An 8,071-nucleotide genomic window follows, 5' to 3' on the forward strand; every position below is an offset into this window, starting at 1 on the left:
CTCGGGGGAAGCATCCCCGCCAGGGGTGGGGTCTTGGGACTCCCTGGGGCTTCCGGAGCTGACTCGTGGCGGGGGGTCTCCTGCCCTCAGTTCCTGCTGACCAAAGTCCTGCCGCATCTGGCGCCTACGAGGACGTGGCGGGTGGAGCTCAGACCGGTGGGCTAGGTAAGTCAGGGAGAGCCTGGGTTGCTGGGACTTTGCGGCTTTGAGTGAACCCCAGGAGTCTGGGGTTGAGGGATGGGGCATGGAGCTCAGTCCTGTGGATGTCCTGGAGGCAGGGGGATGGCCTTCTTCGTGTTTGCCAGCCTCCGCACACCGCAGCTTCTTCCTGAGACCCACGGCACCCTTCCTCTCCCAGGTTTCAACCTGCGCATTGGGAGGCCGAAGGGGCCCCGGGACCCCCCTGCAGAGTGGACCCGGGTGTGAGTCTGCGCCAGCTCCTGCCTGTTGCCTCCTGTGAGCTCGGACTGCTGATGTCCCGGCGCTGCTGAGCGCCGTGTGCAGAATGGAAACAGTGCGCCTGAATCAAAATAAAAGTTCCTCAGGGTGGGAAATGCGGGGGCTGTGTCCCAGTGATTGTAGAATTCAAGGCTGGAGGCTGGAGGAGGCAGGTTTGGTATAATGGCTGGCGAGGCTACACGGAGCGGATTCAAGAAAGAAGATCGGGAAGGGGCATGGCCCCTGAGTTATGAAGGGGAGAATGGACAGATGAGCTTCCAGCGACTGCTCTCCTCACCACATAACGCACTGGTCCATCCTCAACACCTGAGCCTGCCTCACTTGAACACTCAAGGGACCACACAGAGAAATGGATGGACCCCTCGCCATCCAGGCAGACCGATAAAAAGACCTCCAGATAGGCAGATAGACGGATGGACCACCAACCTGGACAGACAGCCAAACCTTCAGAGATACAGGCCACAGGTGGACAAACGGACCCCTCAGCCAGAGAGACCACCAAACAGCCCCCAAAAGACAGACACCTCTGCCAGCTGGACAGCCAGGTGGACCCCTAAGTTAGACAGATGTAAACAGATCCCCAGCTGAACAGACACACAGACTTCTCAGACCCTACCCCCATCCCCCAGGTGGGCTGGCTGGCTGAAAAGACCTTCTGGCCAGACAGACTCCTAACCAACCAGATGGACTGCCAGACAGACAGACATCAGCCACATGGAATCCTGACATCCCAGGCAGCCAGCCAGACTCTCATCTTGATGGGTGAACCCCAGTTGGTTGGTCAGGCATGATCCTCCAGATTGACAGAGAAGTCCCCCAAGTGAGTACATATCTCCAGCTATTCAGACAGATGGACCCCCAGCAAATCAGGCCCTATCTAGACCGCAGCCAAACAGACCCCCAACCAGACTGACCCATTGCTGTTCACACAGCCTCCCGAGTAGCTGGGACTACAGGTCTAATTTTTAAAAATTTTTTTAGAGATGAGTTTGCCATGTTGCCCAGGCTAGTCTCGAACTCCTGAGCTAAAGCAATCCTCCTGCCTTAGCCTCCCAAAGTGCTGAGATTATAGGTGTGAGCCACCAGGCTCAGCCCTCTAAGATTTGAAACACTTTAAATGGCCCTAGCAGGTTTTATCCTGCTAGGATAAAACATTAAGCAGCTGTTAAAAAAAAAAAAAGAAAAGAAAAGGAACTGCCTCTGTGCACTGGTGTGGACAAATCTCCAAGTCACTGCAAAATGGAAAAATATAAGATGCTCTCTCCTGGAACCTCAAGGGTCCCGCCCCTCTCACCTTCAGGTTTCTGGACCTCTGACTGACATTGTGCCTGCCCAGGTCCTTGTCTGTACCGCCACAGTGCCCTGGGTCCCATGTCCACCCCTGTCCTGCCCTTCTCTGGGTGAGGGCTGGCCTTCCCCTGCCTCTGCCTGGCTGCATCCTTGGTTGATCTCAAGTGCTTTGGCATGAACTCCACTCTCCTGCAGCCTTTAATCAGGGAATGATGGGTGTGTTCATACTCCCACCCCACCCCTTGGCCGGGTGATGCTGAGATGTGGATTTTTAACAGTTCCCAGACTTTTCCAGGAGGCTTGGGTTTGGGTGCCCACAGTGGGAGCTGCTGTGATACACCTTCACTGGCTGCCTTTCCTTCCTGTTCTCTGTGCCCCTACTTCCCACTCTGTAACTGCCCGGTTTCTCTGTTTTCGTGAAAGAGCTGGCCCTGTGCTGCCTCCCACTCTCCCAATGCCCCTGCCTCTCCTGTGAGCCTGTTGCTGGTGAGATCGGTGCTGACTTCTGTGTTGCTGGATAATGAGTCATTTATCTCTGGAGGAGATGAAGGCAGGTCCTCCACAGCCCTGATAAAATCTCCAAGTCTTCCAGTTTCAGGTCCTTCTCCTGGGATGTAAACCTACTGCCTGCCCAGGTGGCACAGTCCACATCCCCTCTTCTTGGGAATAGGGGCATGGGAAAGTGACTGAAGATACTGTTCTGGCTGCTGTGTTCACTGTGAGTAATAAATTGTCCATTTCTCTGATTCAGAGGTCTCTTGTTTGTTTGTTTTTTCCCCAAGATGAGGTCTTGCTCTGTCGCCCAGGCTGGAGTGCAGTGGCATAATCTTGGCTCACTGCAACCTGTGTCTGCCTCCCGGGTTCAAGCAATTCTCCTGCCTCAGCCTCTGGGCTGAGTAGCTGGGATTAAACTATGCCCAGCAATTTTTGTATTTTTAGTAGAGATGGGGTTTCACCATGTTGGCCAGGATGGTCTCGAACTCTTGACCTTGTGATCTACCTGCCCCTGCCTCATGAAGTGCTGGGATTACTGGTGTGAGTCACTGCGGCCGGCCTTGGTCTGCTGTTTTGTACACATGTGCATGTGATGTGGAGCTGTGCAGGCCATCTTGTCAGCGTGCGAGGAGGGTTCAGTGTCTGAGCCTTCTTGGTTTCTGACTTCAGACCCAGTAGCCTCCCTCGTGGCCCAGCATGGCAAGCACAGTTTCCACTAAGACATTTGCCCTGGTTATTCTCTCTGCCTTGGATACTTTTCTCCCAGATTCTGCCTCTAATATATTTGAACATTTACCTCTTAATATTGTTTCCTATCTGTCTCTCCTGACAAGAATGTAAGCTGCATGAGGGCAGGAGTTTTTGTTTGGTTTACGGCTACTGTCCCAGCTCCTAGAACAGCGCTGACACATAGGAAGCCTGCAGGCTGATTTATCTCACACCATTTACTCCAGGCTTCCTCACTTGTAGTAAAATATGATACCTTGTCTCAAACATTCTCTTCCCCTTTCCAGACCCATGTCTTTGCTCATGTAGATCACTGCTTCAGGCTGACATGAAAACCGTTCTCTTGTTAAGAAAGCTCAGCAATGGGAGTGGCAATCCTCCACCTTCTCTCGTTAGGAAAGCTCAGCAATGGGAGTGGCAATCCTCCACCCGTCTCTTGCTCTCCTACCGGTATTTCCTGGAGGTAGTGGGTTGAATGGTGGCCCCCAAAAAGATAGGTCCAAGTTCTAACTTCTAGAACCTGTGAATACAACCTTATTTGGAAAAAGGGTCTTCACAAATGTAATTAAAACACCTGGAGATGAGATCATCCTGGATTTAGGATGGGCCCTAAACCCAATGACTGATATCTTTATAAGAGAAAGGAGAGGAAGACGCAGAGACGGAGAGAAGAAGGTCATTGGAGATGGAGGCAGAGATGGGGGTGAAGTGTCTGCAAACCAAGGAATGCCAAAGATTGCCAGCAAACCGCTGGGGGCCAGGAGAGAGGCCTGGCCGATTCTCCCTCACAGACAGTGGAGGGAACCACCCTGCTGACACCTCAGTTTCAGGCTTTGGGACCTCAGAATTGTAAGAGAATAAACATCTGCTGTTTTGAGCCACACGGTTTATAGTCGTTTATTATGGTGGCCATGGGAAACTCACACACTGGGTATCCAAGAGTGCAAGGCCTGGCCGTGCCTGAACTGGGCATCTCAGAGCTGTGTTTGCACTAGGACACTTCAGTAGGTGATGTTTCCCTCTGGATATGCCCTGAGCTCAGGGCTCCTCTTCCGCAGTGCAGCCCACTGGGTGCACCCATCTTTCTGGGCTCTCACAACCCCCCATGGGGCACCATATTCGTGTTGCTTTGTTTCTGACCCAGTAGGGGCAGTGAAGGCTCAGCTGTCAGTGTCCAAGTAGGATCGGATCTGATGACGCCTCCTTTTCACAGGAGTTAGTTACTCCTCCCTCCTTTCTGCTTTCAACATCCCCTGCCTTGACTTCTCTCCTTTGCATGGCATTCATTTGTCTTAGACCGTGACGTCCTGAGAGAAAACTAGGCCCTGTTTGTGGCTAGGTTTGTTGTCAACCCCAGGGGCAGAGAGCTGCTTTACATAATTGATGAAAACTTTGTTTCTGTTTTCTAACTCTGGATTCAGTGCTCTTTTCACATACTCCCAAACTTACATGTCCCTGCTACCTTCAGAAACAAAACATGGTATTGAAAGTTGCTGCTGGATATTAGGCAGCTGATATCTGACCTCATGCAGCAGAAGGGGAGGATGAGGAATTGCCACTTGACATAGGGATCCCCTGAGCTTCCCTGATATAACATGATGCGGGGGGCGGGGGCTTGATAAAAAACAAAGCGCAGTCTGGAGCTCAGGGCTGCTGCTGAGAGTCTAATGGCTTCTCAGCCCCTGGTAACCTTACCCTTCAGGCCCTGCTCCCGCCTCCTCTCCTGCCTCCCACCCACAGCCAGTGCTCCACCAAACTTCACTGCCTTCCTGGAGTGCTCCTCCCTACTTTCTCCTCCAGCCCAGTCTCCTTCATCCCAGGAGACCCAGCTCACATCTCACCTGCCCTGAGGATGTGGGGCCTTCTCCCTCTGCAGAACTTCTCTTCCCCAACACTGCTCTGCAGAGCACCTGGTGTCCACCCCATCACACCCCTGCCCTGCACCGGGGTTGTCACTGTTTGATTCTCAGAAGCTCTGTCAGTTTGGAGTACCTGGGAAATGTCCAACTTCTGGAGCTCAGCAGCTGGTAGTTACGCCTCATGAAGCCAGGCCCTGGAGCTTAGCCAGCTGCCCTCTAGGACTTGCTGTGTCATCTCCTTATATTATCGTCGTGAGTCACAGAGAAAAGACAGACAAGTGCAGGTCTGTTCCCTAGGGAGTCAGTCCTCAGGAAGTATTTGTTGAATAAATAAAGATTTTCCCTTACATGACTGATAGTACGCTATATTTATAGTTGTATGTCTCACTTCTCTGTTTAGCACTGTCCTTGAGTGTCTCTGGGCCCGTGAGCTGTCTTTGTAGGGCTGCATCACACACCAGCTTATGGCGGCCGCTCGTGGCCATGCCATCCTCAGCCTTGTCTGCACTCTGTCCTGCCCAGCATGGCCTGTGGCACATATTTGCTTTGTAAAACTTCTTTACTGCACCTGTATTTGGAGAGCATTTTCTCTATTAATAATAATGGTGAGATGTACATACACTTTTCTTATTTTTTTCTTTCTCTTTTTATTTTGAGTCTGTTGCCAGGCTGGAGTGCAGTGGTGTAATCTCGGCTCACTACAACCTTCGCCTCCCGGGTTCAAGCAATTCTTCTGCCTCAGCGTCCTGAGTAGCTGGGACTACAGGTGCGCACCACCACACCCAGCTAATTTTTGTATATTAGGTAGAGACAGAGTTTCACCATGTTGGCCAGGATGGTCTTGATCTCTTCACCTCATGATCCGCCCGCCTCGGCTTCCCAAAGTGCTTGGGATTACAGGCACAAGTCACTGCGCCTGGCCTTACATTTTTCATTTGCGTGTGTATCTATTTGCTTATGAATGATGCCCAAAAGTGGACACCTTGGGTTAAAAGGCAGTGAGAAAGAGAACAGCAGCCCCTGACGTACAGGAGCTGGGCCCTGTATTCTGCTAAATATAAACTATGTCATGGAACATAACGTGTCAGGCAAGTCCACCCCGACCATGAGGGATCGAGGCAGGAATAAGCCCCTCCAGACTCACATCTGAGCACAAATGCACCATCCCTGCCAAAGAAGCCCCGATGCCCCATGCTGGCTGCCTGAGCACTGCGGCTGCCTTGCCGGGCAGCTCTTGCCTGGCTTCCTTCCTCCTGCTTGTAAAGAAAGACTCCCGGGCCGGGTGCGGTGGCTCAAGCCTGTAATCCCAGCACTTTGGGAGGCCGAGACGGGCGAATCACGAGGTCAGGAGATCAAGACCAACCTGGCTAACATTGTGAAACCCCGTCTCTACTAAAAAATACAAAAAAAAAACAAAAACAAAAACTAGCTGGGCGAGGTGGCAGGCGCCTGGAGTCCCAGCTACTTGGGAGGCTGAGGCAGGAGAATGGCGTGAACCCGGGAGGCAGAGCTTGCAGTGAGCTGAGATCCGACCACTGCACTCCAGCCTGGGTGACAGAGTAAGACTCCGTCTCAAAAAAAAAAAAAAAAAAAAAGACTCCCGACTCTAAAGCTAGCCCCACTTCCTGACAGCATCCATCCAAGCAGAGCCCAGGTTCCTCAAACCCCCTTGCAGGTCACCCAAGCCCTAATCCTATCATTGTGTCTTTCTAACAACCTTACTGAGTGGAACACACGAGGCTCCCCAGGACATGCGTTCTTCCTTGCTGCAACAAGAAACAAGCCCAGTCTATTAGCCCACAGTGTGTTCCAGTGGTCTCTGATTGAGGGGTAGGGGAGAACATGATTAAGACATGTTAAGCCAAATTCTTTTTCCAAGAGGTTGCACCAATTTACATTCCCACCTGCAGCTGAATCTGCATCGTCTTCCTTCCAGAAATGTTGAGAAGATCAAATTAAATGAAATGAGGTGGTTTGACCAAACAAAGGCCTTTCTCCATTGGGAAGTTACTCTTCCTCAACAGAGAGCACCTTTCCAGGATCTTACACCTGGCGGGGAGTTAGCCCTAAAGACCAAGGTTGGTGTTCAAACGAGATGGCAAATTTCACATCTCAAACGCCATCGCTCCAAATTCACTCATTCAGTGAATATCAGTGTCTGTGATGTGCCTTGGGGATAGATCAGTGAATAAATCAATGAAAGCTCTGCCGTTTTAAACTAAGATTTATAGCAAGGAAGACGGATGATAAATCTAAAATATGCATAAATAATGGTGACATATTATTCGGTGCTGACCGATACCATAAAGAAAACTGGAGAGTGAGGGCAAGGAAGGCCCCTAGCAAGGGCAGATGGATTGGTCTTGGCCAGTGACCAGGGCCTCATGTCAGGGGGAGGCCATGTGGAAATGAGGGCTGTTTGGGGAGTGAGGGGGGAAAACCTATTGAGTCACATCCACCGTCTGACTATATTGTGTTCTTTGTCAGCTTAGAAAATACTGCATATTTAATCCAGTTACCAAAATCATTTTAAAATGAAATTTGACAAGTGGATTCTAATATTCACCTGCGAGAGAAAATGTCCAGGAATAGCTTTACATTTTAAGAGCTGTAGCAATTAAGGCTGGGCAAGGTGGCTCATGCCTGTAATCGCAACACTTTGGGAGGCCTAGGCAGGTGGATCATGGGGTCAGGAGTTCAAGACCAGCCTGGCCAAGATGGTGAAACCCCATCTCTACTAAAACTAAAGAAAATTATCTGGGCATGGTGGCGGGCGCCTGTAGTCCCAGCTACTTGGGAGGCTGAAGCAGGAGAATCGCTTGAACCAGGGAGATGAGGGTTGCAGTGAGCCGAGATCACGCCACTGCACTCCATCTCACAAAAAAAAAAAAAAAAAAAAAAAAAAAAAAAAGAAAAGGAAAAGAACAATAGCAATTAAAAAGGCAGAGATGGAGCAATGGAACAAAATGTAGGTCTGAAAAAAGCCCATGTATATTGGGGATTATGGGATTTTTGAATGGGCGGGAAAAGGGAATAGATTGGTGTTTAGAGAACTGATTACAAAGGTGGAAAATAATAATTTGGCAGCTCTGTTTTTCACCATTAACAAACACAAATTTCACAAAGATTTTTTATTTTTGCTTTTTGAGATGGAGTCTTGCTCTGTCTCCCAGGCTGAAGTACAGTGTGGCACGGTCTTGGCTCACTGCAACCTCTGCCTCCCAGGTTCAAGCGATTCTTCT

At 50.5% G+C, this 8,071-nt stretch overlaps 1 long non-coding RNA gene across 4 annotated transcripts; it reads left to right on the top strand.

The window, feature by feature from the left end:
- Nucleotides 1-7,502, top strand: LOC111533700. Of its 4 annotated transcripts, none has more exons than XR_003307829.1 (3): nucleotides 1-165; nucleotides 359-2,467; nucleotides 6,766-7,502. It is a non-coding gene; the product is annotated as an uncharacterized LOC111533700 (long non-coding RNA). The 4 variants fall into 4 exon arrangements; XR_003307828.1 differs by lacking the exon at nucleotides 6,766-7,502 and adding an exon at nucleotides 5,498-5,516; XR_003307827.1 differs by lacking the exon at nucleotides 6,766-7,502 and adding an exon at nucleotides 5,487-5,506.
- Nucleotides 7,503-8,071: the final 569 nt, after the last annotated feature.

The sequence above is a fragment of the Piliocolobus tephrosceles genome, unplaced genomic scaffold, assembly GCF_002776525.5.
Source record: "Piliocolobus tephrosceles isolate RC106 unplaced genomic scaffold, ASM277652v3 unscaffolded_23844, whole genome shotgun sequence".
In the NCBI taxonomy this organism is placed as follows: domain Eukaryota; kingdom Metazoa; phylum Chordata; class Mammalia; order Primates; family Cercopithecidae; genus Piliocolobus; species Piliocolobus tephrosceles.